Source organism: Odontesthes bonariensis, chromosome 1 (genome assembly GCF_027942865.1).
Source record: "Odontesthes bonariensis isolate fOdoBon6 chromosome 1, fOdoBon6.hap1, whole genome shotgun sequence".
NCBI classification, from domain to species: Eukaryota; Metazoa; Chordata; class Actinopteri; order Atheriniformes; family Atherinopsidae; genus Odontesthes; species Odontesthes bonariensis.
In genome coordinates, this window is record NC_134506.1 from 11,573,054 (window position 1) to 11,583,371 (window position 10,318).

The 10,318-nt window shown below is 38.0% G+C and overlaps 1 long non-coding RNA gene across 1 annotated transcript; it reads left to right on the forward strand.

The window, feature by feature from the left end:
* Positions 1-9,647: 9,647 nt before the first annotated feature.
* Positions 9,648-10,041, forward strand: LOC142384160 (uncharacterized). Its single transcript, XR_012770027.1, has 3 exons — positions 9,648-9,714; positions 9,834-9,886; positions 9,993-10,041. It is a non-coding gene; the product is annotated as an uncharacterized LOC142384160 (long non-coding RNA).
* Positions 10,042-10,318: the final 277 nt, after the last annotated feature.

Below are 10,318 nucleotides of genomic sequence, written 5' to 3' on the forward strand. Positions count from 1 at the left end.
TTTCCATGAAAACATAATTCAAAATATACAGAGTACGAAGCTGAACAAACAGTAGAAGTGGAACTGTCGGAGAACATTTGAACATACTGATGTTCAAATATCCTATTTGGTTCATACTGTGTATAAAATAGATGATCAAGCCTAATGATAAGACCAAAAAGTGAGAAAAGATTAGATTTTTGTTGCAGGAGGGTTGGATGAAGGAAAAGGAGACAGGAGAAGCAGAGGAGATAGAGAGTGCAACAGACATATGGATGCCATGAAAGCTGTTTTGGTGAAGAAGAGGAGGGTATCAGATAGATAAGACACATCCGTTGTCACACAATGGGAGCAGAAACCCTGAGTGATAAGTTGGTTGATGAAAATAATAAAGTGTCAGCAAAGTGCAAGAATTACAATATACCATAATAAAACTGTCAGGGTTCTAATTTAACAGTAAAAATGATTAGGTTGAACAAGCACTCAGATTGTAGTCATTTTGTTTTGTTTCCATGTTGCAATAGCTAGCCTCTGCAGATGACTTGTGCAACACATGATTCATTTTCCTCTGAAATCATTTGAAAATAATTAAACTGTCATAAAAAAAAAAATCAAAAGAATGGCCTGCACTAAGCCCACAATGTTGCAAGATCATACTAGAACAAGGCCCAGGGTTATGTTACTTATCTTAACTCAACTTTATTTATATAGCCTTTTAACACAGCCGTGGCTGAAACAAAGTGCCGTACAACACGAAATACAAGGCATAAAACACAAGAACAATGCAAAAACAACAATAAACAACAACAATATTAAAACAATAAAAACAATAAAACAATAACAGAAACAGAGTTTCATGCTGGTTTAAAAGCCAGGGAATAAAAATGAGCTTAAAATGAGTTTTAAAAATGGGCAGTGAAGGGTCTGATGGTCCAAATTGGACACGATCTTGTCACGAGTAATCTACACCCACTTTCGGCTATATATTGTTTTTAAGTGGAATACTTAAGTTCTGGTTATGCTCACCATTGGTCATTGCATAAATGTATAGTTATGTCAACACAGCACCATTAACTGTTTTTTTTATCATAGTTATCCACACCAACCCATCCACCTCTGTGAGCATCCACAACCACCTACACACACTGAAAAAAATAACTCACAAGATTTACTTAAAAAACCCTTTGTAAGTATTTGCACTCAAATGATTTAAGTAAGATTTAATGCTGCAATATCAAGTAACACTTACATGCCAGTATCAAGTAAATTTTACTTACCATAAAACATAACAGTTGTGAAGATATTAAGTAACATTTACTTAATTAGATCTAAGTTTTAAGTTATATTTATTTAAACAAATTAAGTAAAGTCTACTTGTTTTTCATAGGCAGGAACATCATTTTACTCAAAATTTTAAATAAATTTTATATATCTGTAGAATTTGCTGTTATGAAGTAATTTAGTAGATTTTAATTATTTTCTTGTGCTTGACATTTGAATTTACTTAGTTGCATTACATTACATTACTCACTAAAATGAGGTAATCATTGCCTTTATTCTTTTGATAAATTTTTGTTACCAAATAAATTTAACCAATACTCTATGCATTTAATATATATTTATCACATATTACACAACTTAATTACAATGCAATTAAACTGCTTATTTTTTTATTTTAAACAGTTTAACAAGAACAGTCAAAGTAAATCCACTACTATTGTGGATTGAATTGCCCAATCTTTTATGGGGCAGCCATACGTTTAACATTGGCATGACTGACATGAAAATAACAGACAGTGCATCCAATAAACACTATTGGGACAAAATATTAGGAACACTGTCAACATAATGCACTATAATGGTAGACCAGCACCATCCACTACAACTTCAGTAATACAAAGTCAAAGTATCACCTTTCTGACAGTGTAAATAAAAACTGAGCATGTAGAAGCTTAACAAAAGCAGAAGCTGGCAGAGCTGTGTACTGGAAATAATTGCATTAGATTGTGTAGGTGTCCCATTACTTTTGTACATGCAGTACAGATCTGGAATAGTGCTTTTCAAATATGCAGTGAAAAACTTACAACCCTCTGAGTTTCAAAATTCATTACAGAAATATAATACTTAGATATTCAAGAACATTTGACACACACAAACATGCTCAAAACAACTTCTGTGAGAGGGTCAGGAATATATATTCATACTGTAGTCACAATCTTTAAAAACACATTTCACAGTTTAGAGTCCCAAGGTGTTCAAAATGTTACTTCTGTGTTAAAACTACATGAATTAAATACAAGACACAAAAATTAAACTATCTGCCCTTACTGTTGAGTCTGTGTATGATTTCTAGACAAAGGTGCATGAAGTTTTAAATAAACCCCCAACTTTTAAATAGACAAGGACAATCTGAGTACAAGCAGGGTAGTGACCGGCCTTGACCAGTGTGTGGATGCTTCAACCTATAATGTTTTATGAGCTCTAAACGTTTTGATGACCTAAAATTGCATCTTTTGCACGGCCATTTCATATCACAAGAGGCCTACTCTTTATCCCTGTTGAATTCTTCCTCGACCTCCTCTCTTTAGACCTAAACTTCAACTGTCTACAAAACTCCAACTGTCCTCCAAAGTGCCAACCCTGAATATGAACACACTTTGTGGTATTAAAACAATGGTCTAAAACATTCAGCCACAATTCTACGGCTTCAATCCATTATATTATGTTATTATGGATGAATAAGGGAAAATAACAAAACAATATTACATCATGCAGACATTATTTTCTACTTGCCTGAATGATGAGAATAATGTTCTGTTCTGATTTGCTTCCTGTTGATAGAAATTTTTTTTAAAAAGACTTAAAGGGACACTATGTAATAAATTAAGTCATTTATTAGCTCAAATCAACATATTCATTCATAAGTTAGTTCTCATTGGTGTAAAATGATCTCTGTCAAAAATCTCACTTATCCTCCTGAGTGAAGAATAACTAGTCTGTATCTACATAGAGCAGGTAAGCTCTATGGAGGCTGCCATGTCCTTCCGGTCTATGAAAAATGACGAAGTGCCGAGAGGGACATAAAGCACTTCGAATCGCGATTTCCCCACCAGGCCTACAAGCAGAAATGACGTCATTGTGACGTCATTTCCGCCAAATGGCTTATTACAGCCGCTAATGCTAAATAGATTTTATTCCTTGGCACATATGTCTTTGTGTTCATTAGCTTTCTTTTTGTAAGTGCATCATCTTCTTCTTTTTATTATTATTCCTATGCTCCCCCTGGATATCTTCTTTTTGGCGTTATGCTCACATTTGTAAACTGTTATTTTGTTGATTTACTAATAAAGTTTAAAAAAAAAAAAAAAAATGCTAAATAGATTTTATCTCGTAAATGATCCCACTAATAATGCATTGATTGTTACCAAACTTCTGCCGTAGTACACATAGGCTCTTAGTTCACAAAACGAGGCATTAGAAAGTTTGTAAGTTTACCGGGAGTTTATTTACCGCTGCTAATGCTCCTATTGCTAACACAGGCTAATGCTAACGCTGCGTCAACGTCACTTCCGGTAACTCCCGGAATATGACTAATTGCAGTGCTTGCACACCAAAGGAGATGTTATGTTATCTGACATGTTATCTGTCATCTGTATTCATAGTGTTGTTGTATGTGTGTTATATAATCCTTTGTACTGTGTGTCTTGATTTCTTTTTGTTTGTATGGACCTTGAGTCTGAAGCTATAGCTTCTTGAATCTTGACACATTCCGCTTGCCGTAGTTCAAGAAGTTGCAGCGCACATTTGAAAACGTGAGGCGCTAGAGAGCAAATTCATTCAACTTTGCAAAATAAAATTGCACCACTAGATGGGGGAAGAAATTACATAGTGTCCCTTTAATATGAAATTAACTGTATCATGAACAAACGTAAATTAACATTTTGGTTTGTCTAGCTAAATAAAACAATTCACACATGACAGATTTATTTGCTAGTAAAAGCGTGTAATGAACAATCGATTCTTACATTTAACTACCAAAACATATGAATCCTGAGTAAAATGATACCCCCCCCACTTACAGACCAGCACGGACCAATATGGCGTTATGCTAACTTTAAATGAACTTATGAACAGTGACATATCTTGCGTCAAACTACATGCAGACTTATATATTACCACAAATTTAAAACAGAACAGTAATAACTTACCTGTGAAATTACTGTCATTCATGCTCCACCTCGCTCTGTGATCCTGCATCTAACGTACGGATGAGTCGTGCATGCGTTTCAAAACTATACACTTTCAGAGTAAAGTTTATGTAGTATTTCTAGGTTTATGTACATACAACTATTAAACATTCAAATTGTATGAGGAAACGTAAGTAAAACTTATTCTTCCCCCATAATTCATGTATTACGTTAATAAAATGTTTAATTTTTCTTAAGAAACTCTAGTTCTTACTGAATCTTAAAAATACAAGGTAGAAATTATGACAGTTACTCTGATATAGTTTACTTCACCAAAAAGTCGCTTTTTTCAGTGCACGTCTTTTTTTACTCTAAGCTGAACTTAAAACTTAGCAGCCATGTAAAAAGGAAGAACAAAACTGCCATCTTTGATAGCAGTACTTCAATGAAGTAACAAAATTATGAACATGACATGTTTAATAATGTTAAGAACTGTATCAGACTGCATTGTATCTAACTGAAAAGAATCATTCTGTTTACAAATGTATCGTCCTTGAATTGTTTCTAACCCAATGTATCTAGATATGCATTGAATCACCTTATAAGGGAGAGTTAGAGATCCCTGTCACCCACACTGCAACATAAAGACCTTCCATATACTCTGTCATAGATCTTCTTTTTAGGCCATCACACTTGTGTGTTAACCCTTCCGTACCTCAAGCAACAAACGGGGATTTTCCTGCATTTTGTCTTTGTGTGTCTTTAATCAGGATCAGATCTCAGAGGGGAATGTCATTAAAAGTGACTCTCTGAATGCCTTAGTAGCCTGACAGCAGGACGGATTTTCCACGCAGTGTGAAATCGCAAGCTCATAAAAGACATCCACGAGTGAGTCAAACACACAGCCCAAGCACACTATTATAATACAGAACTCTTGTTCCTCTGTTTCTCTGCCCTCCTCTCTTGCTCTGCGCCCTCAGTCCCTTTCTCTCTTACACATGCTTTCCTTTTTCCTTTTTTTTTCTTTCTTCAGCTTCTTGCTGAATATGCGCCCTGCTGGATGACTTTGAAAGCTACTTGTTCCACTTCCTTACATTTATGCTAATTGGAATGCAAATGTTGAAATTCCGTTTTAAGCCATTGGCTTCAGGAGAGGCTGTGTGACAAGTGTATTGACAACCATGGCTCATCACTCCCAGACTGTCAGAGTTGGAAAAGAGATTGCAAAGGATGAGGAGTTGACAGGGGTAAAGGACGACCAGTATGTTACTTCTCATATTGACTAAATAACATTTCTCACAGTTCTACTTTTTGCTTCAATTTCACACTGTAAGCTTGAGTAGCAAGCCTTTGAAAGGCCTGTATGTGCTGAAGCTGAACAGTGGGCTCCTTTCCAGTAGGTGTGGTGATCAGTGTGTGCACACCAGCCTAATCTCTTGAGTCACAGAGGAGCACAGAGCAGGGGTCGCAGTGAACTGAATAAGCCTCAGTGCCTACATTGATCAAAAGACTTGCTTTGCTAAGACCTCTTAACACTCACTTACCTGGCAAACGAGACTCCTTCTCAACACTTACAGTATTTGTAATGAATACCAAGATATATTCTGTTTGATAACAGCAGAGGTGAGGATACGCCAGACATGGTACAGAATAAGCTTACGTCCATACTGCACTCAAAGCCAGAGGAGGCAATTTGCATTGTGCCTGTTGTGACATCTTTTCTCTTGTTCATTTTCTTAGAGTAGAAGTCCATGTTAGAATTGGAAGGTGGAAAAATACAAGAGAAACACAGGTGTTAAACAGTAGCCTATGTAAGGATTTGAAGTTAATGTTTTAATTAAAAAAGAAAAAGATATGCTCCAAAACCTTTTGTATATTATTCAGCCTTAATTCTTTCATCTCCTCTTTACCCTTCGAATGGCTTTGAATCTTTAGACCTTTAGACATTGCTGTATTTTAAAAAAAAGGCACTATGTGTTGTGAAAATCACTACAGGAGCTTAGGAACACTTTGGAGAATGCTCAGGGCTGAACACGTCATTGCTGTATCCAAAGAATCCAAGAAAGAATTCTACCAAGATCCATAACTGTTGCCATGTTCTAGGATGTAGCATCCATGATTACCTAAGAGAATATTACATTTCAAATGATCGCATTGTAGAACAGTTTTCCACTCAGGCCTCAGTTCATTTTAAATGAGCTTAGACCCACAAAGAGAGAAAACATTTCTGAGGCAGGCTTGCAATGCTGACACAAAACTCTGAGATTCAAAACCGCAAACAATGTACTCAAGACATTCTTTAGAATGACTTATTCACCTTACAGTCTGTGATCACATGAGATACTGTGAATGAATGAGGTTCAGTTCCCAGAGGTTGCCTCAAAGAAAACATATTTTAAATTCCACACTGATATATCAAAAAGACTGATTTTTTTTAGCTGCACATTTGAAATGTTAAATTTTTACTTAATTCTTTTATTTTATAATAATGTTCTTTGGTTGAATCAAAGATATTTTCACTTTAATATTTGTTGTCTTTCAAAAGAATATGCTGGATTTTCATCAGGAAGTAGTAATTCTGGTAGCACACAAAATACCTTACACAAAGGAATTTATTTATGATTGTAGTTGATAAATAAAACAAATGAATGCAAGGAATGGAAAAAATCTAAATCTTACCAAGTATTGTATATTTGTCTCATTTCTAGTCAAAATATCTCATTACACTTAATATAAGACACAATTGCCTAACAAGTACAATTTCAGCAAGATATAGGGACTTGTTTAGTGAAATCTTGACAAGCCGATTTTCACTAGTTCCGTTGGCAGATTTTTTTGCTTATTTCAAGCAAAAACATCTTCATTCTACATAATGCTCAAATTATTCTCTAAAGTGCATATTTGTTTTGTACCATATATCACCTTTAGAGTTACACTATATTGCCTAAAGTAATCGCTCATCTGCCTTTACACACATTATGAACTTAAGTGACATCACATTCTTAATCCATAGGGTTTAATATGACATCAGTCCACCCTTTGCAGCTATAACAGCTTCAACTCTTCTGGGCAATCTTTCCACAAGGTTTATGAGTATGTTTATGGGAATTTTTTCCAATTCTTCCAGAAGCGCATTTGTGAGGTCAGACACTGATGTTGGATGAGAAGGCCTGCCTCGCAGTCTCTGCTCGAATTCATCCCAAAGGTGTTCTATCGAGTTAAGGTCAGGACTCTGTTCAGGCCAGTCAAGTTCTTCCACAACAGACTCACTCATCCATGTCTTTATGGATGTTGCTTTGTGCACTGGTGCGCAGTCATGTTGGAACAGGAGGGGCCATCCCCAAAGTGTTTCCACAAAGTTGGGAGCATGAAATTGTCCTAAATTTCTTTCAGCATTCAGTTTCCTTTCACTGGAAATAAGGGGCCAAGCCCAACTCCTGAAAAACCCCACACCATAATCCCCCCTTCATCAAACTTTACACTTGCATTGCATTTGGTGATGTATGGCTTGGATGCAGCTGCTCGGCCATGGAAACCCACTCCATGAAGCTCTATACATCACCTCACTGGGCCAGATCAATCAATCATCACTCTTCTCATACCAATGTTATGCTGACGATACCCAGCTCTGTCTGTCATTCCCACCTGACGACCACACGGTCTCAGCACGAATCTCAAACTGTCTCTCTGACATATCAAAATGGATATTTTTGGAGTTTTTTTGTAAGTCGCTTTGGATAAAAGCGTCTGCTAAATGCATAAACATAAACATAAACAGCTCTCTACGCACTGTTCTTAAGCTAATCTGAAGGCCACATGAAGTTCCGAGGTCTGTAGTTGGAGACCTCGGCGCACTATGCGCCTCAGCTAACCGCTGACCCCGCTCTGTCATTTTACCTGGCCTACCAGTTTGCGGCTGAGTTACTGTCGACCCCAATAGCTTCCACTTTGTTATAATACCACTGACAGTTGACTGTGGAATATTTAGTAGTAAGAAAATCTCACGACTGGACTTGTTGCACAGGTGGTATCCTATCACGGTACCACGCAGGAATTCACTGAGCTCCTGAGAGCGACCCATTCTTTCATAAATGTTTGTAGAAAGCAGTCACTGCATGAAAAGAGGGATTTGTGGATGTATGTGGCTCCTTACATGTCCGCATACGTTAAGCCCCTGCATTTGCGGTGGTAAAAGTGAAAACTTGGCCCAAGTTGTCGCAAATTGACCTGGCAACTGCTCCCCCATGCCCCCCTCCCCTCCCCTACTTAGGAGAGCCTTTAATATGTAAACGCCAGTGATCAGGTCAGGAGCTGCCACAGTCATTTTCAAGTGGGGTGGGGTGAGGTGAGGTGGGGGGTGGGCAGGCCTGTTTCTACACGTTCATCACCATCACCTCCAACTCCAGCCAAGTTTGTTGCTGTGTTGTCTTGAAAAAGAAGAGGTGCACGCTGTCTGCTGGTGACAGGTGATGCATATCTGTTTTTTTTTCTCCCAAACACCTCTTCTGTAATACCGCTTTTTGTGGGCAAAATTCAAGGATTCAAGGATTCAAAGGTTTATTGTCATATGTGCAGTTAGAAACATGTTTCCCTGAACAATGAAATTCTTTTCTTTGTTGCCCGCACTGGATGTCCAAATGTATAATAATAAAGATAAGATAAAGATAAAATAAGCATGCAACAGCAATATTCTAAAAGGTTTCTTAAATAAAATAGAAATATAGAAATAAAAATATAGAAATCTGGCCTGTATACATAATGTGCAGTAGTGCGCTCAGTGTTTTATTGTGTATGGCTTCATTCGGTGTCACAATGGTCACAATATCGCCGAGGTCTTTTCTTTGTCCTTGCAGAGTCCATTTTTGTGTCAAAACAGTGCAAATTGCCAGCTGTGGTCAGACAACATTAAATAGCAAAAGGACGGGAGGTTGTCTCGCGAGTATTCCGTGTAATGACGTGTACGCATATGATTGGTGGAGCTTAACGGCTCGCATAAGCTCTCGTTCAATCACGTATGAGAAACATTGTGTCGTGCAGTGTAAACAAAAAGTTTAAGGAGCAGATCTGGCGGCAGAAAGGCAGACAGAAATCGCTGAGGTCCCGTGCTGTGAAAACTGACCTGGTTTGCGGAATACAATGGCTGGAAGACGACTTGCTTTCAACTCCCCAGCAACTCTCTGCGGGTCTACAGGTTTGTGTGTTTTTTTCTACTTGCACATGACCATTTGATTGTTTAATTTTAGTCTTGTTGACACTGTACAGCACTTGGGACAGTTCTCGCTGATTTTAAATGTGCTGTATATTAAACTTACTTACTCACTTGCTTACAGGCAGATCAAATGAAAGTCCTGTTGAATGCCATGACCGGGATGTCTCGTATGGTGGCCAGCACTGTGGATACGGTCGTGGAGAGGGTTCTGGAGGGAATCGACGAGAGATTCGCTAGGTTGGAGGCAAGATGGCCGTCGAGAACGGACTGAAGTTACATTCCAGAGAAGTTGAAGAGCGCACCCCCAAGAGAAGGCGGATACAGAATCCGAAAACCGCGGTAAGAGTAGGTTATTGACTGTGGCTTTAGGCTAAACTCAACTTAATTGTGTCCATCACGTGAAAACCAGTGTGAGTTGCTTTATTTAAAAAAATGAATTTCGTGTTTTCAATTTATAGGAAGCAGTTCGCCGCCTGCATAACTCACCGTGGCATTATAATCCAGGTCAAGGGTAAGAATAAGTGAATGTTCTCCCAATATCTAGTTGAGTTGGACCCGATGTTACGTTACGTCAATGCAGTTTTTTTTTATTAACCATAGGCCTGTTGTTTTTACAGGCTACTGTCACCTCACAATATGGATGTAACGAGTCGCTTGAAGGAGGCGGTGTCAAACAGTCCGAACTTCAGAGAGGTAGACGGGGACACTATCGAGGGTGAGCGGCGCTGACTTTTACCACGGCTCTGGCACTGACACTTTTAAGCACTGGTCATTTTATTCATTCCTCTTGTTTGTTTGTTTTTAGCTGCGTGACGGACCTGTGTGCTGTGCTACAGGCGCGTCTTGAAGCCATCCCGAAATACTCACAGTCTCACCACAGAGGAGTGAAAGAGAGTAAGAACATATACGCTGTCAATATGACTTTCGTTACTTTATAGACAAG